General features: G+C 46.8%; 6 pseudogenes; 3 read left to right on the forward strand and 3 right to left on the reverse strand.

The window, feature by feature from the left end:
• The first annotated feature begins 4,423 nt into the window (after window positions 1-4,423).
• Window positions 4,424-4,542, forward strand: LOC143944237 (5S ribosomal RNA; annotated as a pseudogene).
• A 7,412-nt stretch (window positions 4,543-11,954) lies between these two features.
• LOC143947657 (5S ribosomal RNA) lies at window positions 11,955-12,073 on the forward strand (annotated as a pseudogene).
• Window positions 12,074-12,386: 313 nt separating this feature from the next.
• LOC143946552 (5S ribosomal RNA) lies at window positions 12,387-12,505 on the forward strand (annotated as a pseudogene).
• A 9,179-nt stretch (window positions 12,506-21,684) lies between these two features.
• LOC143949757 (5S ribosomal RNA) lies at window positions 21,685-21,803 on the reverse strand (annotated as a pseudogene).
• A 100-nt stretch (window positions 21,804-21,903) lies between these two features.
• Window positions 21,904-22,024, reverse strand: LOC143952843 (5S ribosomal RNA; annotated as a pseudogene).
• Window positions 22,025-22,347: 323 nt separating this feature from the next.
• Window positions 22,348-22,466, reverse strand: LOC143945293 (5S ribosomal RNA; annotated as a pseudogene).
• Window positions 22,467-24,143: the final 1,677 nt, after the last annotated feature.

Genomic DNA, 24,143 nt, shown 5'->3' on the forward strand with positions numbered 1-24,143 from the left:
AGAGATGGCTGCATTACTCTTAATGTTACTCTTAAGGTTTTAAAAAGATGGTTTTGTGTGAATTTTGCTTTAACGTAAAATTAGCTGTAGACATTACAACTATGGTTAGGTTTACAATGATTTAGAGTTAGTAATCTCTATAATATAATAATAATAAGTATAGCAAAACAAATAAGGAAAAAAATTGAGGCAGTATATATATCGAGATAAAGTGAATACACAAAAGGGATCAAGGGATCAAAGTAATATCCTCATTAAGGCACAATGTCGGAATAGCAATGAGATTCGATGGTTGCAACATAAAACGAAATATGAGCACGGCTAAAATACAGAACAACAGTACATAATTTAAGAGTACAGTAGAATATAGTATAAATTATTTAAGATTAAATAGACTTAGAATGAAAAAAATCTAAGTTTAAATCGTTGAGTAAATCGTAAATTTATCAGCTAAATTAACGCTGAGATTATGATTAATTTCACAGTTCCATTACGCGGTCCTTTTCCACTGGTATAGTCATAATTTAATATCAGTAATTGCTATCAGTAAATATTAAAATTGTAAGACGTTTCACGGTTATGTGGAATTGATATGGATTTAAAAGCGGTACATTAATTTTCTGAAGCATATGGCAGAAAGACGGCTTACACTGCTTTTCTCACATTTTACTGCGGTAAAAAGAAATGTATTGTCACTGTGTTTTAACTGTGACAGTTAAGGTGGAGAAAAAGAAGTAATACAGAAAATAGAGTCAAACAGTGGAAACGTTTATTTGTCATGACAGCTGATACTGGTTGAGCAATAAAACAGTTTTATTAAGATGTAAGACTAGTTTTATTCTCTACATATAGGCTTTTCAGAGAGTTGTATAATATAGGCGACCAGTAGGACATTTAAATGGCTTAATATTGTAGGGAGGAAGTATCACTGTTCAAAGGTAAGATATTGAAAGCTTAGCTTGAAAATGGCCGAGAAACAGTTGCGTTAGTCTAAATTTAAAGGATATGCCGGTACCAATGAGAAAGCTTATATTAGACTAGTTGATCTTTGCATTACACAATCCTATTATTATTATTATTATTATTATTATTATTAAGATCATAGTGCAGAGAGATACTCAGTTAATGTCAGAGATACTCGGTAAATTTCAGAAAAGCAATAAAACTGTTAACAATAAAACTATGTGCAGCATGTCTCTGGTAGCAAATGGATGGTTTTGTGAACATTATGCATTACCGTACAATTAGCGGTAGAACTTATCGAAGTGAATAGATGTAACCGGATTTTGAGATAGTACTTTCTATTTCTAATAAGAAATAAAGAAAAATAAGTCAGGATGGTGTGTCAGGACTGTCACATACTCAATGTGACAGTTGATGTGGAGAATTACAAATATGCAAAATAGAGCAAAAGAGGTGGATGATTAAAATCGTGTAGTGATCTATATTTAGCATAAGAATGAAAAGGCATAACATGGCAATGAGACAAACTCCATTAGAGATGTGAGCTAGATGAAATGATGAAATGTCTCTGTATAGCCCAGATTGTCTTCTGTTATCACTTAGCCTACCCTCTAAATTCATTAGCCTCTCTATATACACCAGCATGTTTACACTAGCCGATCTTCTGCATACAATAGCCTGTCTTCGATATACACTAGCCTATGTTCTGAATACACTAGCCCGTCTTCTGTCTTCTGTATGCCCTAGCCTGTCTTCTGTATACATAAGTCTCTCTGTATAAACTAGCATCTCTGTATACCCCAAACTGTCTTCTGTAAAAACTTGTCTCTCTTTATAGCCTGTCTAGCCTTTCTTCTGTACACACTAGCTTCTCTGTATACACTAACTAGGCTTCTATATACAACAGCTTCACTCTATGCACTAGCCTCTCTGTATAATCTAGCCTCTCTATATACCCTAGATAGTGTTCTGCATACACTAGCCTCTCCGTAGAAGCCAGCCTTTATTCTGTATTCACTAGCCTTTCTCCTGTATGCTGTAGTCTTCTATATATACTAGCTTCTCTGTACACCCTTGCATCTCTGTAATGCACTAAACCCTCTGTATACCACAGCCTGTCTTCTGTCTATGTTAGACTGTAAAAACTAGCTAGAATACACCAGCCTGTCTTCTGTACCCACTAGAATCTCTGTATACACTACCCAGTCTTCTGTATACACTGTCAGCTTGGATGTATACCCAAGCCTGACTTCTGTATACACTAGTCTCTCTATATGCACTGTCCTAACTGTATACACTCGACTCTCTCTATACACTAACCTCTCTATATACACTAACATCTTTGTATATATTAGCTTCTCTTTAAGCTAGCCTCTCTGTGTACCCCAGCTTCATTGTTTACTCTAGCATCTCTGTATACTCAAGCCTATCTGCATACACGAGTCTGTATTCTGTATTCACTAGCCTTTCTTCTGTATGCTGTAGTCTTCTATATATACCAGCTTCTCTGTACACCCTTGCATCTCTGTAAACACTGTGTAAACTAGCCAGTCTTATGTATACACTCGCCGACTGTATACACTAGACTCTCTGAATACACTAAACTCTCTGTATACCACAGCCTGTCTTCTGTATACACTAGACTGTAAAAACCAGCTAGAATACACCAGCCTGTCTTCTGTACCCACTAGACTCTCTGTATACACTACCCAGTCTTCTGTATAGAATGTCAGCTTTGATGTATAGCCAAGCCTCTCTTCTGTATACACTAGCTTCTCTATATGCACTGTCCTTTCTGTATACACTCGACTCTCTCTATATACTAACCTCTCTATATACACTAACATCTTTGTATATACTAGCCTCTCTTTAAACTAGCCTCTCTGTGTACCCCAGCCTCACTGTTTACTCTAGCATCTCTGTATACTCAAGCCTATCTACATACACGAGTCTGTATTCTATATTCACTAGCCTTTCTTCTGTATACTGTAACAGTGCTAGGTTCCTGTATTACAGAAACAGAATACCAGCAATAAGGTGTATACTGTGCAGGAGGCACACAACACCCACTCTAACTTCTGCACTGCAGATGCATGTATTGCAGAAATTGAACACCGGTAATAAAGGGTAGCTTCAGGTGTGTACTGTGCAGGAGGCACATAACACCCACTGTAACAGTGCCAGGTTCCCAAGCAGTAAAGACACTGTCCCTGCCTATCGTCCTCTTTCCCTGACCACCGCAACACCCTATAGAAGGCCGCCGCTCTGGCGTCCTTATATAGTGTGGGGTGTGTACTAAACCCCCCTGAGCTATAATTGGCCACAGGAATCCTGCCTGTGGTGAATTGTGGCTCTCCTCACAGAGGATGTCACATCTGTTCTTATTATATAGAACCTATTATGCTCCTCGTAAACTTTTTCAGTTTGGCCGAACGGCCGGACGCAAGTTGCCCCCCCGGTGCGGGAACATGGGGGGAGACATGATGCACATGTTTTGGAGATGCCTGAAGTTGATCCGCTACTGGACAGAGGTGACAGGAACCATTGATCAGGTGTTTGGAACCTCCACCAGGATGGAGGCAAAGTATTGTCTCCTGGGATTAGTTGAAGGAGTTGGAAACCCGGGAAGTAGCCAGATGGCAGTTCTGAGATGCCTATTTCAGGCAAGGAAACTGATTGCCCAACCCTGCTTAGCCTCCAATGTTGGAAATGACTTGTTTTTTTTCGCTTGTTTCCCAAGATGACCATGTTGGCGTTTGTCAAGATGGTTGAGAGTGCCCGAAGAGATCGCCTATGGCCCCATCACCTTGAAAGTGCCTAATCTTGTCTGATCTCGGAGGCTAAGCATTGTCGGGCCTGATTAGTAACTGGATGGGAGACCAACTGGGAATACCAGGTGCTGTAGGATTCTTTTTATGTTGTTGGCGTTGACATGGTTTTTTTTTCCGCTTGTTTCCCAAGGTGGTCATCTTGGCATTTGTCAAGAGCGCTGAGAGAGCCCAAAGAAATCTCCTACGGCCACATCCCCCTGAAAGCGCCCGATCTCATCTGATCTCAGAGGCTAAGCAGGGTCCGGCCTGGATAGTACCTAATTAAAGGTGCCGTAGGAATCTTTTTATATTGTTGGCTTTGATCTGTTTTTCTTTTGCTTGTTTCCCAAGGTGACCATTTTAGCATCAGTCAAGAGTTTTGAGTATGTCCCAAAGCGTTCGCCTGAGGTCACATCACCCTGAAAGCGCCCGATCTCAGAGGCTAAGCAGGTTCTGGGTCAGATGGGAGACCGCCAGGGTCTATGTTGTTGGCGTTGACCTGGTTAATACCTGTATGGGAGACCATCTGTGAATACCAGATGCCGTAGGCTTCTTTTTATGTTGTTGGCGTTTACCTGTTTATTTTCGCTTGTTTCCCAAGGTGACCATCTTGGCATTTAACAAGAGGGTTGAGAGTGCCCAAAGAGGTCACCTACGGCCCCATCACCCTGAAAGCGCCCAATCTCATCTGATCTCAGAGGCTAAACAGTGTCGGGCCTGGTTAGTACCTGGATGGGAGACCGCCTGGAAATACCAGGTGCCATAGGCTTCTTTTTATGTTGTTGGCTTTGAACTGTTTTTCTCTTGTTTCTCAAGGCGACCATCTTGATGTTTGTCAAGAGGGTTGGGCGGGTCTTGAAGAGAACGCTTACGGCCACATCACCCTGAAAGCACCCGATCTCGTCTGATTTCAGAGGCTTAGCAGCGTCAGGCCTGGTTAGTACCTGGATGGGAGACTGCCTGGGAAGACCAGGTGACATAGAAGGATCTGGCCTGGTTAGTGTCTTGATTGGGAGATCGCCTGGGAATACCGGATGCCGTAGGATTCTTTTTATGTTGTTGGCTTTGACCTGTTTTTTTTCCCTTGTTTCCCAAGGTGACCATCTTGGCATTTGTCAAGAGGGTTGAGAGTGCACAAAGAAATTGCCTACGGGCACAACACCCTGAAAGCGCCCAATCTCGTTCGGTCTCAGAGGCTAAGCAGGGTTGGGCCTGGTTTGTACCTGGATGGGAGACCGCCTGGGTTTTCCAAATGCCGCAGGCTTCTTTTTATGTTGTTGGCGTTGACTTGTTTTTTTTGTTTGTTTCCCAAGGTGACCATCTTGGCGTTTGTCAAGAGGGTTGAGCGTGCATTTGATCTCAGAGGCTAAGCAGGATGGGAGACCGCCTGGGATTTCTCGATGCCATAGGCTTTAGTTTTAAGTTGTTGGCATTGACTTATTTTTTTTATTTTTATTATTCTTTTATTAAGTAGAACAACATAAATATAACAGTCAACCATACAGCATGACCCAGGGTCACAATTACATGGTAACAAAAAATAGGCAGCCAAATAACTCTGGGTTCTCAGAGGGGAGTCCTACTGTTTCATGCAGAAAAGAGAGAAACCCCACCTCCGACATGTAGTACAGTAGTACTGAGTAACGGAGTAGTGCAGCTCCGTTCAGACAAATGTAATCATGGAGAACAACTGGGACCACAGCGAGCCAGCTTATCATGACCTACGTAAGAAGAGAGTGCAAAGACGGAGAGAGAGGAGGTGGGGGGATGGCGGCGGGGAAAAAAAGAAAAATAAAGACAAAAAGGGAGGGGGGAATGCCACCCAGGGCAGACATGGCCTACGTAGGTAAACGGCAACTTCACAGAATGTGTTATACAAATAGTTACAAACAAACGATCATATTGCATGGATATCAGAGCCAATGGTAAGAAGTCCGAGGAGAATAGCACGTGTACAGCTTTGCGGTCATATAAAGATGAGATTAAAGCTCCATCTCGTTGGGATCCTCTACCACTTAAAATATTATTGATACTAGCCCTGCTATCCTCGAAGAGTTTAGATATCCATAGATAGGGGAAGAGTATTGTGTAGTAGTCAAATGGGGTCGGAACATACCGTTTTCTTTTCCCTTTTTTGAGTTAAGAAGGGAAATAGTAGAACTGAAAGGAGGGAGAAGGGGAAAGAGAAGATTGGGGAAGGAAATGGCAGAAAAGGAAAAGAAGGGGTAAGGGGGTGTCGTGGGTAGAGTGGATAGGATGGGGTCCCCTCCCAGGGAGCAAGAGACGTCGTCGGCTCACCAGCTCATCAGCTGTCCAACGTTTGGAACAGCGATCTCCAACGATCACCATGAGCTTACTATGTCTCGCGGAGGTATTCTTCCGAAAAGCGAAACTGGGTCCAGTAGAACCATCTGTTCCCATGCTTCTCCGTTTTATCCCTCATTGTGGCAGTCAGGTCTTCCATTCGTTCAATATCATTTACCCTTGCGAACCACTGGGTCACCATTGGAGCAGATTGCTCTTTCCACTGACTTGGGATGCAGGCCCTAGCTGCATTGAGGAGATGTTTAAGTAAGGACTTATGATAACGCTTTCTCGACATAGGAGTTAGATTGAGAAGAACTGCTGCGGGATCATTGGCTAAGGAAATGTCTGTGAACTTGTGGATGAGCCTCAGGACAGGCTGCCAGAATGTTTGTAATTTAGGGCATTCCCAGAAAATGTGGAGAATGGTGCCAGCCTGTTGCCCACAGCGACAGCAGCGGTCAGATTGACCGGGGAATATTTTGGCCAACACCACCGGTGTACGATACCAGCGTGTGATCAGCTTATATGAGATCTCCTAATATTTACTGCAGAGTGACGACTTATGGGCGAAAAAGAGTATTCTGTCCTTCTGTGGTTTGGAGAATGTAGTTTGTAAGTCCCTTTTCCATTTAGCTAGGAAGGGTGGATCCGTGGAGGATTGTGCGTCTGTCAGGATTTGGTAGGACCTAGAGAGGGAACCACGAATTGGGCCATCATCCAGGCAAAGTTCCTCGAAGGGGTGGAATTGTCTAGAGAAGAACGAATGGTTAGGTAGTGATCCGAGGAAATGGATTAGCTGTCTAGCTCTCCAGCTATCCAATGCAACAGGTACTTGCTCTAGCAGTATGGTCCCCATGGGAATCAAGCCCGTGGGTCCAAGAAATAGGGCTGCTCTCAGAAGCCCTTTCGGGGCTTGCCTGGTAAAGGCCTGGTCAGACAGGCCCAGAGGGAATCTAGGATGTCCAATAATTGGGGTCATAGGAGAAGGGAAGTTAGTCAGGTGGGAAAGGTGAAAAAAACTATCCATCTCGGCGAGCGAGGGGCCAATTAACGGGTGAGTAGTCACACAGGGCTCCAATGGCCTCCCCGCCCAAGGCAGACCAGCCAGTGGAACCCGCGCCATCTCTTGCTCTAGCTTGACCCATAGCTTCAGTTCCCCATGCCGGTGTCTTATCACATATGGTCCCCCATCGGATAGTGTCCGCTGTGTACTGCGCATGCGCAGTACACAGCAACACAGATTCCGAAAATTGCCGAGCATGAACGGCGCCTGCGCACTGAGTCCAGGTTCTATCCCCACTATCCAAGTGGACATAGAGTAAGAATATAAAAGAGCCGAGCGCAGCAAGGCCGAGCCCGAAGCATGGTGAGCGAAGCTCGCCTGCGAGGGGCCCTCTAATATTCACAACCCTATATCCGCTTGGATGGTGGGGCTACCACCTCCACTCACCGCGCAGGCGCCGTTCAGCTTCGGAGACTTTCCGAAGCTTCGTCTGCTCCGTACTGCGCATGCGCAGTACGGCGCAGACACTATATCGTGACCGGACAGTATATGGCAGAACACCGGCACCAGTCAACCACCGGTGTCATGTGCGTCGCTGTGTAATATAGAGCAGGGTCCAGGAAGCCAATACCTCCCCGCAATTTCGGTCGCAATAGCATTGCCCTACCAATACGCATATGTTTTCCGCACCAGAGGAACTTGATAAAGATTGAGCGAACCGTATGAAAGAAAGTCTGGGGTATTTTGATAGGTAAGGCTTGTAGTAGATACAGAAGTCGTGGCATCGCGTTTATCTTCAACACATTACAGCGTCCGAACCATGACAGAGCTAGTGGGTCCCATCTTTTAGGGTCCGCTGTAAGCCCATAGGCTTCTTTTTATGTTGTTGGCTTTGACCTGTTTTTTTTTTTTGCTTGTTTCTCAAGGCGACCATCTTGGCGTTTGTCAAGAGGGTTGGGCGTGTCTTGAAGAGAACGCTTACGGCCACATCAACCTGAAAGCACCCGATCTCGTCTGATTTCAGAGGCTAAGCAGCGTCAGGCCTGGTTAGTACCTGGATGGGAGACTGCCTGGGAAGACCAGGTGCCATAGAAGGATCTGGTCTGGTTAGTGTCTTGATTGGGAGATCACCTGGGTTTTCCAGATGCCGCAGGCTTATTTTTATGTTGTTGGTGTTGACCTGTTTTTTTCGCTTGTTTCCCAAAGCGATCATCTTGGCATTTGTCAAGAGGGTTGAGAGTGCCTAAAGAGATCACTTACAGCCGCATCACCCTGAAAGCACCCTATCTCTTCTGATCTCAGAGGCTTAGAAGGGTTGGGCCTAGTTAGTACTTGAATGGGAGATGGCCTTGGAATACCAGGTGCCGTATTCTTCTTTTTATGTTGTTGGCGTTGACCTGTTTTTTTTCGCTTGTTTCCCAGGGTGACTATCTTGGCATTTTTCAAGAGGGATGAGAGTGCCCAAAGAGATTGCCTATGGGCACATCACCCTGAAAGCGCCCAATCTCCGCTGATCTCAGAGGCTAGAAAGGGTTGCGCCTTGTTAATACCTGGATGGGAGACCGCCTGGAAATACTAGGTGCGGTAGGCTTCTTTTTATGTTGTTGGCGTTGACTTGTTTTTTTTGTTTGTTTCCCAAGGTGACCATCTTGGCGTTTGTCAAGAGGGTTGAGCGTGCCTGAAAAAATCTACGATGGCTGCATCTCCCTGAAAGAGCCAAATCTCATTTGATCTCAGAGGCTAAGCAGGGTTGGGACCTGGTTAGTTCCTGGATGGGAGACCGCCTGGGATTTCTCGATGCCATAGGCTTTTTTTTTAAGTTGTTGGCATTGACTTATTTTTTTTTTTGTTTTATTCTTTTATTAAGTATAAGTAGAACAACATAAATATAACAGTCAACCTTACAGCATGACCCAGGCTCACAATTACATGGTAACAAAAAATAGGCAGCCAAATAACTCTGGGTTCTCAGAGGGGAGTCCTAGAGTTTCATGCAGAAAAGAGAGAAACCCCACCTCGGACATGTAGTACAGTATAACTAATGCAGCTCCGTTCGGACAAATGTAATCATGGAGAACAACTGGGACCACAGCGAGCCAGTTTATCATGACCTATGTGAACCAGAGTAAAATATGAGCCGGTCGTGTCCAGAACCCTGGGGTTCTTCTGGGTCCCAAAGGCTAGTAAGGAGACAAGGCATAGTCAAAAGGGAGGACGGGGGAAGAAGAGAGTGCAAAGACGGAGAGAGAGGAGGGGGGGGGGGGGGTGGCGGCGGGTAAAAATAGAAAAATAAAGACAAAAAGGGAGGAGGGGCGGGGGGGAATGCCACCCAGGGCAGACATGGCCTACGTAGGTAAACGTTAGATGTTCAGTCTTTTTCTGGGACAGGGGCGCTGCTCACCTCCCGAATGTAGTCTCAAGTACCAGTAAAATACCTCCAGGGCCTCCATGTAACACTAAATGCCTCTTCAGTGTTGTGAAGGGTGACGGTCAATTCTTCCATCCGGAGAATATGATTGACTTTGGAATACCACAGCACCTTGGATGGGGGCTGAGGCTGCCTCCACAGTGTGGGAATGCAGGCCCGGGCGGCATTCAGGAGTTGCATCGTGAGGGTTTTTTTGTATTTTCGAACCGGCTGTTCGGTCAAGTGTAGAAGGTACGCTGCTGGGTTGTCTGCGATATCTACATTTCTGAGAGTTTTTATCGTCCCGGTCACCTCCACCCAAAAGTTCCTCAAGGCCGGGCATGCCCAGAAAATGTGTCCCATGGTCGCCATATCTGAATTGCACCTCCAACAAACATCCGGGATCGATCTATTCATTTTATTCAGAAGGTATGGGACTCTATACCAGCGTGAGACTATCTTGTATCCTGATTCTTGATATTGGTTTGCGATGGAAGCTTTATGTACTAATGTCAGGATCTTCCCTATCTGTTGTGGGGTAAATGTGATGCCAAAGTCCCTCTCCCATTTGTGGATAAATGGTGGGTCGACTCCTCCTCCTGACTACTTAATAGGTTGTACAGGAGGGAGAGGGTGTGTCGCACAGGTTCCTTTTTGTGACAGATGGATTCATAGGGCGTCAGGTCTCTAGGAGCGTAGGGGGCCCTTTGTATGGCCAGAAGAAAGTGACGAAGTTGAGAAGCACTAAACAAGTCAAGCGGAGGGTCAGAAAGCTCGGCGACAGTTTGCGTGGTCGGGAGCCCTCCCGAGGGCCACACCTCTCCCAGACGCTGTTTCCCCACCACTGTCAACTGTCGCAGTTTCTTGTTGGTAAATCCCGGTGGGAAGTCTGGATTACCTATAACCGGAGTCATTGGTGACGGCAGGGGAGCAATGTGTGTGCAGCGGAACAACCTCCGCACAACAGTCAATGTAGCTCCCACTACGGGGTGATCTCTGAGGTCTTTTGGTAGGGAGGACAGGAGCCACGGGGAGGTCAATAGGGGAATGGATCCATCCTCAATCTCCATCTCCACCCACTGCTTGTGTGGGCCATTACAATGCCAATCAATGACTCTCGCTAGCAGAGTCGCTCTGTAGTATTGTCTCAGATCTGGGAGATCCAGACCCCCCTTGTCCTTTGGTCTGGCAAGCAATTGCAAACGGGCTCTGGGCGGTTTGCGCGCCCAAATAAAGTCCCGGAGCAACACCTGCAGTTGTCTGAAAAAAATTGGGGGTAACCGGATCGGTAATGTCTGGAACAAGTATAAGATCCGCGGGAGGGCCGTCATTTTGAAAGCATTACAGCGCCCGAACCAGGTCAGTGTTAAAGCATGGCAGTTTCCCAAATCAGATTTCAGTCTATTCAGGAGAGGGACAAAATTACAATTACAATTGCGCCAAATCCGCTGCGATGTCAACGCCCAGGTAACGTATAGATTTTTCAGCTCAGTAGAATGGAAAAGCGGAGCGTAGCCTCTTGGCCTCACCATCCGGGACCGATATATTCAATACAGCCGACGGTGCAATTGATTTTATAGTTTGATAGGCTGCCGTATCGCCGGAGAGCCGCGAGTATATTGGGAAGCGAAATGTGTGGATTGGAGACGAAAAAAATTAGATCGTCAGCCTACGCCGCAATTTTGGATATGCCAGTAATATTCGGGTCATACGAACGTGACACATAAGTGGTTCCAGTGTCAGAATCAAAATTAGGGGAGACAGAGGGCACCCCTGCCTCGTCCCATTAGTGATGGGGAAAGAGTCCGAGCACTCTGAAAGCACCCAATCTCGTCTGATCTTGGAAGCTAAGAAGAGTCAGGCCTGGTTAGTACCTGGATGGGAGACCACCTGGGAATACAAGTTATTGTAGGCTTCTTTTTATGTTGTTGGCATTGATTCGTTTTTTTTTTTTTTTCGCTTGTTTCCCAAGGTGACCATTTTGGCATTTGTCAAGAGGGTTGAGAGTGCCCAAAGAGTTCGCTTACAGCAGCATCACCCTGAAAGAGCCCTATCTCTTCTCATCTCTGAGGCTAAGAAGGGTTGGGCCTAGTTAGTCCCTGGATGGGAGATGGCTTTTGAATACCAGGTGCCGTAGTCTTCTTTTTATGTTGTTGACATTGACCTGTTTTTTTTTTCCGCTTGTTTCCCAAGGTGACCATCTTGGCATTTGTCAAGAGGGTTGAGAGTGCCCAAAGAGATTGCCTATGGGCACATAAGCCTGAAAGCGCCCGATCTCCTCTGATCTCAGAGGCTAAACAGGGTCGGGCCTTGCTAGTACCTGGATTGGAGACCACCTGGGAATACTAGGTGCTGAAGGCTTCTTTTTATGTTGTTGGCGTTGACTTGTTTTTTTTTTTTTGTTTGTTTACCAAGGTGACCATCTTGGTGTTTGTCAAGAGGGTTGAGAGTGCCTGAAGAGCTCGCCTATAACCACATAACCCTGAAAGCACCAGATCTCGTCTGATCTCAGAGACTAAACAGGGTTGGGCCTTGTTAATACCTGGATGGGAGACCACCTGGGAATACTAGGTGCTGTAGACTTCTTCTCATGTTGTTGGCGTTGACTTGATTTTTTTGTTTGTTTCCCAAGGTGACCATATTGGCGTTAGTCAAGGTTGAGAGTGCCTGAAGAAATCTCCTACGGCCACACCACCCTGAAAGAGCCCAATCTCATCTGATCTCAGAGGCTAAGCAGCGTTGGGACCAGTTTAGTACCTGGATGGGAGACCGCCTGGGTTTTCCAGATGCCGTAGGCTTCTTTTTATGTTGTTGCCGTTGACCTATTTTTTTCCGCTTGTTTCCAAGGTGACCATCTTGGTGTTTGTCAAGTGAGTTGAGAGTGCCTGAAGATATTGGCTACGGCCACATCACCCTGAATCTGTTCCATCTCATCTGATCTTGGAGGCTAAGCAGGGTTGGGCCTGGTTAATGCCTGGATGGGAGACCGCCTGGGAATACCAGGTGTCGTAGGCTTCTTTTTTTTTTCAAATATAATTTTTTCTCCAAATAGGGGAAGACGGTCCCCCGAGTACATAATGCAACAGAGAAATACATAGCAAAAAGCAGCTGAACAATACTTGATACAGGTATATTCGCAACTGTGAGTCTGCCTTCCATCAATCACAATGATTCGAGGCACGGATAAAGTACTGTACCAAGATCCAGGGTCACACAAACCCCAGGTCCCTCCGGCATAATCCATCCAGAGGGGGGTGTGGGGCCGTCATTCCCAATTTTCCACTCTTTCCAAAAGAGAGAGGGGGTGGAGGGGGTGAGAGATAGGGGAGGAAGGCAGAAAAGAGAAGGGTTGAAAGATCGGAAAAGGAGAAGAGGGGACGAGACACGATGGCAGCCACTGTCCAAGGGGCCAGTCAAGGAAAGCTCAGAGCACTAAGGCGATAGCAGGCGACATCCTTCCAGCGAGAATATAAAGGTATTCCAGATGTCTCAGGTTTGTTTAAAAAATTCTTGTTTACCTTGTGATGTGAGGATCAAGTCCTCCATTTTTTTTAATGTCCTCTATTTTCCTAAGCCAGTGAGTAATGAAAGGGGGGGAACATTTTTTCCAATAGAGAGGGATGCAGGATTTCGCCGCATTTATCACATGCCGTAAAATAGATTTTTTTGTACTTCTTAATGGGAATCTGTGAATGGTGCAAGAGAAAGAATGCAGCCTCTTCCTGGATGGAGAAGTCTGTGAATTTTTGTGTTATGCATCGGATCTCTGTCCAGAAGTCCACCAAGCTGGGGCAGGACCAAAAAATGTGCAGCAACGTGCCCTCTTCTTCTCCACACCTCCAGCATATGTTCGAGGAAGAGGGGAAACATTTCTGCAGCTTTGATGGTGTCAAATACCACTTGGTGAGAAGTTTAAAATTTGTCTCCTGTATCTTCGTGCACAGCGACATTTTGAGAGCCAAAGTGATAATGCGTTGTCTCTGTGCTGGGGAAAATGAGCAATTAAGGTCCTTTTCCCAGTTGGACAGACAGGTTAAGTGTGGGTAATCTGTTTGAGAGAGAATGTGGGCCAAAGGGCCTTCGCTCCTGCATAGAGTCTCAAACTCCGTCTGAGGGCGGGCGAACGTTTGAGGATTGGGGATGGAATGGAGAAAATTATGTCGTTGCGATGCTCTCCAAAAAGGCAGTTGGAAAAGCCCTGTCGGATCTGTTAGGGTTGAGAAAGAAGGCCATTTTCCATCAATGACGAATTTAGACGCATTGTCTAGGTTGGAATTTCTAAGTGGGTCCCCAGTTCAAAGGTTGGATGGCCACGTATAAGGAATAGGGGGGAAGTCAAAGATGTGAGTGTGTTTTGGGTAGCGATCAGGTGACTGACTTTCAACTAAGCCCCTATAGTGGGATGTGACATAAATTCTGTGGGTAAATACTTATAGCACCACATGGCGCTTCTTAGCGGAATTCGGGAGTGAGCTTAGAAAGTTTGTTTCGATTCCAGTCCAATACACGCCCCAGATAGGAGGCCAGGTAGTAGCGTCGCAAGTCAGGGAGAACCAACCCTCCCTGTTGTTTAGACAATGTCAGCTGTGACCGCTTAAGTCTGGAATTTTTGTGGGCCCAGTTAAATTGAGTGAGCAAGGATTGAGCTTGCTTAAAAAACAGGACTGGGGGGGGCGTGTCCGGATGTGAAACAGGGAGGACGTGCCGCTGCAGAGCTCCGATCATCCTCATACAGAATCCTCTGCCATCCTCCCTGTTCGGCGACCCGAGGAGCCTGGAGAGTTCCCCTGCCTTTCTCAGGGCATCAGTGGTACCGGAGGAGCCGGTTATTGCTGGGCTGAGCGCCTCCGTGCGGAACCTTCGGTTGCGGCCTACTCAGCCTAGTGCAGCCGGCCGCCATCTTGAGGCCTGTGCGGACCTGTGAAGCCTCCGGAAGACCGCTCTAAAGTGCGGCGTTCGCGGCGCGGAGGGCCGCGGAGTGCGGGCGTGATCGAGGCAGCCTCTGTGGGGGAGCGGTTGTGAGGAGGGACGGACGGTTAGCTGGATGCCGCCGTCCGCGGCCGGCAGCATACCGCCGCAAATCGGTGCCATATTGAGGCCTGTGGAGCCATCCTACCTTGCCAGGAGGGGAGGTGAGTGCTAACTCTGGGGCCAGGATCCAGCTCTGCCGGGCAGTGCCTTTGCATAGGGGACAAGGTGACCTGCTGTGAAACAGTCCCTGTTTATCTCCTTATGAGCTGTGCTTCTCTGCTGTGAACTCTTAAAGGGGAACACCCTGTTGTTTTAAATTTCACCCTGCACATTGTTGGTCTGCTTGCTCATGCCATCAAGAAGTAAATCTGCAACTAAGAAGGCCTCAACTCAGCCTGCGCCTTGCCCCAGTGACATTCTGAATCAATTTAAAGCACTGTTAGCGGACATGGAGCTGGCGGCGCCGGCATCGGCTGAGCCTCCAGTGCCGGTGACTCCACTAGCGAATGATACCACTGTTATTTTGGCGGCAATTGAACAGAGCAGAACCTCGTTGTTGGTCCGCATTGATCATCTAGCGGAGGAATGCAATCTCATCAGAGCAGACCTAGACAAATTTAGGGGTAGACTCTCTGAAACTGAGTCGCGAATATCTGTCACGGAGGACATTACTGCCCGCCATGATGACGCCATTCATACCCTGCAGCGCACTGTGCAAACGCTAGTGGCCAAATCTGATGATGCAGAGAATCGCATGCGAAGGAATAATGTCAGGGTCCTGGGTCTCCCGGAGGGGGCGGAAGGGGATCACCCAGCCGAATTCGCGGAGGCCTTCTTTAAGACTCTTCTCAAGTTGACTGAGGTACCTCCTACATACGTGGTGGAAAGGGCACATAGGGTACCAACGGGTCGGGGTACCTCAGGGGCCCCACCGAGGCCCTTCCTTGTGCGATTCCTCAATTACAGGGACCGGGACCGCATCCTCCGGGAGGCTCGGAAGCATCCAACTCTGCCCTTTGAGAATACAGTGGTACATCTTTATCCTGACTTCTCGGCGGATCTCCAGAGACGACGCAAAACCTTTACAGATATCAGAAGACGGCTGAGGGAACGGGATCTGAAATACTCCATGCTCTATCCTAGTCGCCTACGGGTCCAGCATGAAGGCTCAGTGAAGTTTTTTGATTCTCCTGCGGAGGCAGATTCCTGGTTGCTGTCCCTGAGATAATTGTTTGGGCCCACCTGTCCAGTTGCAGCCTCGGCGGCTGCTGTTTTTTTTTTTCTGGTTTCCCTTCATCAGGTTTGTTACTCATGTTCCAGTTTGATTACCCCCGAGACCTCACCTAGGTATTTAAAGTTGAGAATATTTTGGCTTATCCTGTCCGGGGTGGGGGGGGGAAGAAGTGGGACATGGTTATACTTCTCCTTCATACTCAGGTTTCGGGGTGCCTTCTGTCCGCACCTCAGGGGGACTCCTGTTGTGTCATATGCTTCTCCATCACACTGGGACACCTACAAAGCAAGCCTAGGACTGAGGAGGGACGCACCTTTGTGCTGCCCATTTGGGTGAGTTACGGGTCAACGACAGGCATCGGGGAGCTCTATGGACGCGGACACTGTGTTTATGCAAGTTAGATTTTTTTGCACCTTTTGTTTCTGTGTTTTTTCTCTTTTTGGGAACGCTGGTTCATCTGACCTGTAGTGTGGTCATGCCCTTCAGGAACTTTTTTGGACAAGGTTTGGGAAAAAGCTGCGTGTACCTGTTGTTTTGGTTTGCTACACAGCGGCAGGGAGTTTACGGGAGTAAGGGGTTAGGTTACTTAGTATGTGCAGCCTTCCATGTCAATTTTTTTGTTATTTCACAGATCTGTTATATGACTGAAAATCATAACCAACTGTATTTCATCCTATCCCTACAGGGGTGCCGTTTAATGTTTATTGAGTTAACAGGTAACAATGGCAGGGTCCATGGTTAATGTGGTATCTTGGAATATCCGAGGCCTGAACGACAAGTTTCGTAGAGCCTTAATGTTCCAATATTTGAAAACGATCACTCCGCATGTGGTGTTTCTGCAGGAGACACATCTGGATGGGAGCAGAGTGCTGGCTTTACGCAGAGCTTGGATACAGAGGGCGCTACATGCGACATACTCCACTTATTCTAGGGGTGTGTCGATTCTTATTAGTAAAGCGGTACCCTGCACCATTCATCATGTCATCTCGGGAGGCAGGTTCTTGATTGTTGTTGCTGATCTCAGTAATTGTAAGATGGTTTTGGTTAACGTTTACATACCTCCCCCTTTTCAAGTACAGATATTGTATGATCTATTAGGTAAATTGGCACCATACATACATCTTCCACTTCTCATAGCAGGGGATTTTAATGCCATACTCTCTGCTACGTTGGATTCCTCTTATACATCTAGGGTGGCATCAGTTGACCTTTCTGCGTGGGCGGACACGGCCTCCCTCACAGAATTATGGCGGTGGAAGAACCCCTCCACTAGATGCTATTCTCATTTGTCCAAAACGCATAGATCCTCCTCTAGAATCGATTTGGCTTTTGCTAATGCATCCATGTTGCAGTTGGTGGGTGGAGCCAAATATTTGGCAGGGGGCATCTCAGATCACACGCCACTTTCAGTACACATTCTTCCTCCTTCGGTTTTTAGAGGAGGGGCATGGAGATTGAATCCGGGCTGGTTGGAGGTGGAGGAGGTATCATCCCAGGTGGCCCCACATTATGATAACTATTGGAATGATAATATAGGGTCTGCTGCTCCCACAGTGGTATGGGATGCATTTAAGGCATGTATGCGAGGCCATTATATTTCAGCCATTAAGCAGGCACGCAGGTCCCATAATCAGAAAGAGCAGGAGCTGCAGGATAGGGAAAGGGTTTGTGCACGGGCTCACGCCAACGACCAGTCTGATGTCATGTATGAGGCCTTGTTGGAGGCCAGGCGCACACTTGCACTTCATTTCGCTGACTTGACACATACCTCTAGAACAAAATCTGCAGAATCCCTTTTTGAGCAAGGGGATAAAAATGGTAAACTACTGGCAATGTTGGTGGCAGAACAGAGAATACAAACCAATATACCCTGTATTGGGAACGCTAGTTGGGATGTACTCACTAACCCTACTGATATTATGGACACGTTTGTGGAATATTACAAGACACTGTATGCTCCTATTCCGGTCTATGATTCCCAAGAATTGGATGCACTATTGACATCCCTTGAAATCCCTGTGCTGTCTGCGGGGGATAGGGAGGCGTTGGAGGCTGACATAAACGAAAAAGAAATTGAGGCAGCTATAAGGGCTTTCCCCCCTCACAAATCTCCTGGGCCTGATGGTTTCAGTATTGAATGGTATAGGCTGCATATGGAGGACCTAGTTCCTAGGCTTAAAACCCTGTTCTCTTACTGTCTCAAGCACCGATGCCTCCCTGACTCCTTAGCTGAAGCGCAGGTGATTCTTCTTCCGAAGCCGGGCAAGGATGTTTTGTCCTGTTCATCCTATAGACCCATAGCGCTGTTGAACCAGGACCTTAAAATCTTGACAAAGGTTTTGGCTACCAGACTCTCCCAGGTCATTACCACCTTGGTTGACATAGATCAGACGGGTTTCATACCGCAAAAATCTACTGACACAAATCTTCGCAGACTGTTTGCTCATTTGCAGATGGAACATGATAGGATGGGTACTAGGGTGGTGGTGTCTCTGGACATGGCCAAGGCCTTTGATTCTGTGGACTGGCAGTATATGTTGGCAGTTCTACGACACATGGGCTTTGGGGACGTCTTCATGACCTGGATCTCCTTACTATACAGTCTCTGATTGGTAGGGTTAACCTACTTAAAATGAAAATCCTGCCGGTTTTTCTCTACCTTTTGCGGAACACTCCGATTTGGATTCCCTGTTCTTTTTTTTGACGGATTAATAGTCTTTTTAACTCCTTTTTATGGGCCGCTGGGCATCCCAGGATAAGTTTGCGTACTTTACAGGAACCCTGGGGTCAGGGCGGATTGGCGCTACCTGATCTTTTCAAATATTTTATAGCGGGACAGATGGTGATTGCTAGGCGCTGGTTGACGAAGGACGCTGGGGACTCAGCGACGGTATTGGAGGCAGCCCGTCTAGGTTCTTATGAGAGTTTATCTTATCTAGTCTATAGGGGCCCACAGACTGCCTCACCCTTGACCGCCTCAATGCGAATGACAGTACGCACGTGGGATAAGGCACAGGCTTTGATGAAAACAGAGGCAGGGAGCTGGTCACAGGACACCCCTCTCTGGTTTAATCCCAGACTGTCTCATTTTGGTGCAATTCCGGATCCAGTAATTTGGGCCAGAGTCGGCATCAACTAATTGAAGCATATAGTGGGGGGGACAAGGCTATACACGTTTGATCAACTGAGAGAAAAATATACCCTCCCTAATTGGTATTTCTTTCGTTACCTCCAGTTGAGGCACGCCTTCCTTACTCAGTTTGGTTCTGATGCTTTGGAGCTGGGTGTGTCTCCCCTGCAGAGCATGTTGAGGAAAGAGGACCTGATAAAACAACTCTCTGCAGTTTATAAAGAGCTATTTGTGGAAAGGCCAAAAATGCTTAAAAAGTGTAGAGACACATGAGCGCATTGGTAACGGATTTCGGGGGGGAGGATTGGGATGATATGTGGGATTACCCATTTAAGACGCTAGTATCGGCCAGAGATAGGCTCATTCAAGTTAAGCTTTTACACAGGGTGTACTATACCCCGGCAAGGATAGCTGGGATATATGGCACAGATGCGGCAGTGTGCTGGCGCTGCCCGGACAATCATGCTGACTTCGACCATGTATTCTGGCAGTGCCGGCAGATACAGGTATTCTGGAAGGGGGTGACACACACTATACAGACGGTGCTTGCGGTGCCGATTCCTGTTATGGTAGCGACATGTTTACTCGGGCTGGTGGAGGAGTTGGCGCCCAGAAGGGCACAAAGAATTATGATTTCTCTTTCTTTGTTCTATGCCCGTAAGGCTATTCTGTTGTGTTGGAAGAGTCCAGAGCCACCCACGGTGTCATTCTGGAAAAGTATAATTAACAAATCACTACCAATGTATAAAGCTACTTACTTGAGCACGGGATGCCCCAAAAAATTTGAGAAAGTGTGGCAATGTTGGCTAGATGCTAATGGTACTGTGAAATAATCCATTGTGTTGGGGTTGGGTTTTTGATTTCAGGCTTGCTATACTGGGCGGGGGAGTGATATGAGTATGGTATTTTTCTGTATGCGGGTTGGACGGTACTGTCGTGGATGTCTTAGACATGTAATATTTGTTAGAGTTGGAAATATGGAATGAGATTTAGTATTGGTCGGAAGGCTGTACAGGGGATTAAGGGGGGGGGGGGGGGGTTGGTATATGTGTGTTGTACTGTATGTGTTGATAAAACTGTTAATAAATAAAAAAATAAAAAAAAAAAAAAAACAGGACTGGAATCTGGATCGGGAGAGCTTGGAAAAGATAAGTAAATTTAGGGAGTATGTTCATTTTAATGAGATTGCATCTCCTGAACCAGGAATGGAGGCCAGAATGCCACCCGTGAAGCAAACTGCGGATCTTAGTGACAAAGGGTGGGGGGAAGTTCAACATAAACGTACGCACGATGTCCGGTGGAATGTAAGTACCTAAGTACTTAAGGGCTGTATGGGTCCATTTAAATCGAAAATTGGACTGCAAGTCTATTAACGTTTGCGGGGGGACTGCAACCCCCATGGCCTTTGATCTCAAGAAGTATCCCGTATATCTGGAATTCCCGAAGCGAGAACAGCATGTCATCCGCGTAGGCAGATATCTTGCACTCAATAGTACCCATTTGGAGTCCCGTTATGTCTGAGTTTTGTCGAATTGTGGAGAGAAAGGGTTCCAATGACAGTGCGAATAATAGGGGCGACAGGGGGCAACCCTGTCTGGTCCCATTCCCGATGTCAAGGGGAGATGAGAGAACCCCATTCGCTTTGACTTGAGCTGAAGGGCGTGAGTATATCTTACTTATCCATGCCAGCATCCATTCACTCAGACCTATATGGCGAAGGACCGAGAACATTAATGTCCATTTGACCCGATCAAAAGCCTTCTCGGCATCAGTACTCATGAAAAGACAAGGGGTCCCAGATGACTTTGCTTTATGGATCAGGGTAAGCACCTTAATGGTGTTGTCCCTATCTTCCCTGGTGGGAATAAAACCTAACTGGTCAATATGTATAAGGGACTGCAAGTGATGTGTCAATCACGTGGCGAGGATTTTAGAGAATAGTTTTAGGACCGAATTTAGGAGGGAAATGGGTCTGTAGCTCCCACATAGGCCCGGGTCTTTGCCCTCCTTAGGTATCAACGAGATGTGGGCTCTAAGGGTATCCTCAGGAAAATCCCCATTCGAGCTCAGAGTATTAAATAAATTCACCAAGCGCGGGCCGAGAATAGGGAGGAAGGTCTTAAAGTATTGTGCGGTATATCCGTCAGGGCCCGGAGCCTTACCCACCTTCGGAGGTCCCACGGCCGTCTGGACTTCTTCCAGTGTGATCGGGTCCTCCAAGTACTCCCGTGATTCCGATGAGAGGGTTGGTAGACCAGAACCAGTTACATATCTGCCTATATTGTCCAGTCCAGACCCTGAATCGGGCAGGTTGTAGAGATGGCCATTCTCATCTATCAACTGTGGTATGTAAGAGCCAGATTTCAACTCCTTTACCGACCTGGCTAAGATTTTTCCGCATTTGTCCCCTGACTCCTACATCAGTTTACTGGAGTGCCGCTTTCGCTTTATAATGGAGTAGGTCAGCAATATGGGTACGGAGTGTCCCCAATTCAATCTCTAAGGTCCGTGAGGGGGTATATTTATGCTTCGCTTCCACAGAGGCAAGTTCACGAAACAGATTAGCAAGCTGTTCCTTCCGTGTTCGTTTGATGCGCGCCCCGTGCCTGATAAGTACCCTGCGGAGTACTGACTTGAAGAATACGGCACCTGGCATTCCAACGCCATCTCCCATCCAGGTACTAACTAGGCCAAACCCTTCTTAGCCTCAGAGAAGACAAGAGATAGGGCTCTTTTAGGGTGATGCTGCTGTAAGGGATCTCTTTGGGCACTCTCAACCCTCTTGACAAATGCCAAGATGGTCACCTTGGGAAACAAGCAAAAAAAAAAAAACGAATCAACGCCAACAACATAAAAAGAAGTCTACGACACCTGGTATTCCCAGGCGGTCTCCCATCCAGGTACTAACAAGGCCCAACTCTTCTTAGCCTCCAACATCAAACGAGATCGGGTGCTTTCAGGGTGCTGTGCCCGTAGGCAATCTCTTCAGGCACTTTCAACCCTCTTGACAAACGCCAAGATGGTCACCTTGGGAAACAAGTGAAAAAAAAACAGGTCAAGGCCAACAACATAAAAGGAAGCCTACAGCACCTAGTATTCCCAGGTGGTCTCCAATCCAGGTACTAGCAAGGCCCAACCCTGTTTAGCTTCTGATATCAGAGGAGATCGGGGGCGCATTCAGGGTTATGTGACCATAGGCAATCTCTTTGGGCATTCTCAACCCTCTTGACAAATGCCAAGATAGTCACCTTGAGATACAAGCGAAAAAAAAACAGGTCAATGTCAACAACATAAAAAGAAGAATACGGCACCTGGTATTCCAACGCCATCTCCCATCCTGGTACCCACCAGGACCCATCCCTTCTTAGCCTCAGAGAAGAGAAGAGATAGGGCTCTTTCAGGGTGATGCTGCTGTAAGCGATCTCTTTGGGCACTCTCAACCCTCTTGACAAATGCCAAGATGGTCACCTTGGGAAACAAGCAAAAAAAAAAAAACGAATCAACGCCAACAACATAAAAAGAAGCCTACAATAACTGGTATTCCCAGGTGGTCTCTCATCCAGGTACTAACCAGGCCCGACTCTTCTTAGCCTCCAAGATCAGACTAGATTGGGTGCTTTCAGAGTGATGTGGATATAGGCAATCTCTTCAGGCACTCTCAACCCTCTTGACAAACACCAAGATGGTCACTTTGGGAAACAAGCGGAAAAAAAAACGAATCAAGGCCAACAACATAAAAAGAAGCCTACAATAACTGGTATTCCGAGGTGGTCTCTCATCCAGGTACTAACCAGGCCCGACTCTTCTTAGCCTCCAACATCAAACGAGATCGGGTGCTTTCAGGGTGATGTGCCCGTAGGCAATCTCTTCAGGCACTTTCAACCCTCTTGACAAACGCCAAGATTGTCACCCTCTCCCTCCTGTACAACCTATTAAGTAGTCAGGGGGAGGAGTCGACCCCACCATTTATCCACAAATGGGAGAGGGACTTTGGCATCACATTTACCCCACAACAGATAGGGAAGATCCTGACATTAGTACATAAAGCTTCCATCGCAAACCAATATCAAGAATCAGGATACAAGATAGTCTCATGCTGGTATAGAGTTCCATACCTTCTGAATAAAATGAATAGATCGATCCCGGATGTTTGTTGGAGGTGCAATTCAGATACGGGGACCATGGGACACATTTTCTGGGCATGCCCGGCCTTGAGGAACTTTTGGGTGGAGGTGACCGGGACGATAAAAACTCTCAGAAATGTAGAAATCGCAGACAACCCAGCAGCGCGCCTTCTACACTTGACCGAACAACCTGTTCGAAAATACAAAAAAACCCTCACGATGCAACTCCTGAACACCGCCCGGGCCTGTATTCCCACACTGTGGAGGCAGCCTCAGCCCCATCCAAGGTGCTGTGGTATTCCAAAGTCAATCATATTCTCCGGATGGAAGAATTGACCGCCACCCTTCACAACACTGAAGAGGCATTTAGTGTAACATGGAGGCCCTGGAGGTATTTTACTGATACTTGAGACTACATTCGGGAGGTGAGCACCGCCCCTGTCCCAGAAAAAGACTGAACATCTAACGTTTACCTACGTAGGCCATGTCTGCCCTGGGTGGCATTCCCCCCCCTCCCTTTTTGTCTTTATTTTTCTATTTTTCCCCGCCGCCATCCCCCCCCCTCCTCTCAATCCGTCTTTGCACTCTCTTCTTCCCCGTCCTCCCTTTTGACTATGCCTTGTCTCCTTACTAGCCTTTGGGACCCAGAAGAACCCCAGGGTTCTGGACACGACCGGCTCATATTTTACTCTGGTTCACATAGGTCATGATAAGCTGGCTCGCTGTGGTCCCAGTTGTTCTCCATGATTACATTTGTCCGAACGGAGCTGCACTAGTTATACTGTACTACATGTCGGAGGTGGGGTTTCTCTATTTTCTGCATGAAACTGTAGGACTCCCCTCTGAGAACCCAGAGTTATTTGGCTGCCTATTTTTTGTTAGCATGTAATTGTGACCCTGGGTCATGCTGTATGGTTGACTGTTTTATTTATGTTGTTCTACTTAATAAAAGAATAATAAAAATAAAAAAAATAAGTCAATGCCAACAACTTAAAACTAAAGCCTATGGCATCGAGAAATCCCAGGCGGTCTCCCATCCAGGTACTAACCATGACCCAACCCTGCTTAGCCTCTGAGATCAAATGCACGCTGAACCCTCTTGACAAACGCCAAGATGGTCACCTTGGGAAACAAACAAAAAACACAAGTCAACGCCAACAACATAAAAAGAAGCCTGCGGCATCTGGAAAACCC

Source organism: Lithobates pipiens, unplaced genomic scaffold (genome assembly GCF_037356315.1).
Source record: "Lithobates pipiens isolate NorthernLeopardFrog02 unplaced genomic scaffold, aLitPip1_a1.2 Scaffold_10, whole genome shotgun sequence".
Lineage (NCBI taxonomy): Eukaryota > Metazoa > Chordata > Amphibia > Anura > Ranidae > Lithobates > Lithobates pipiens.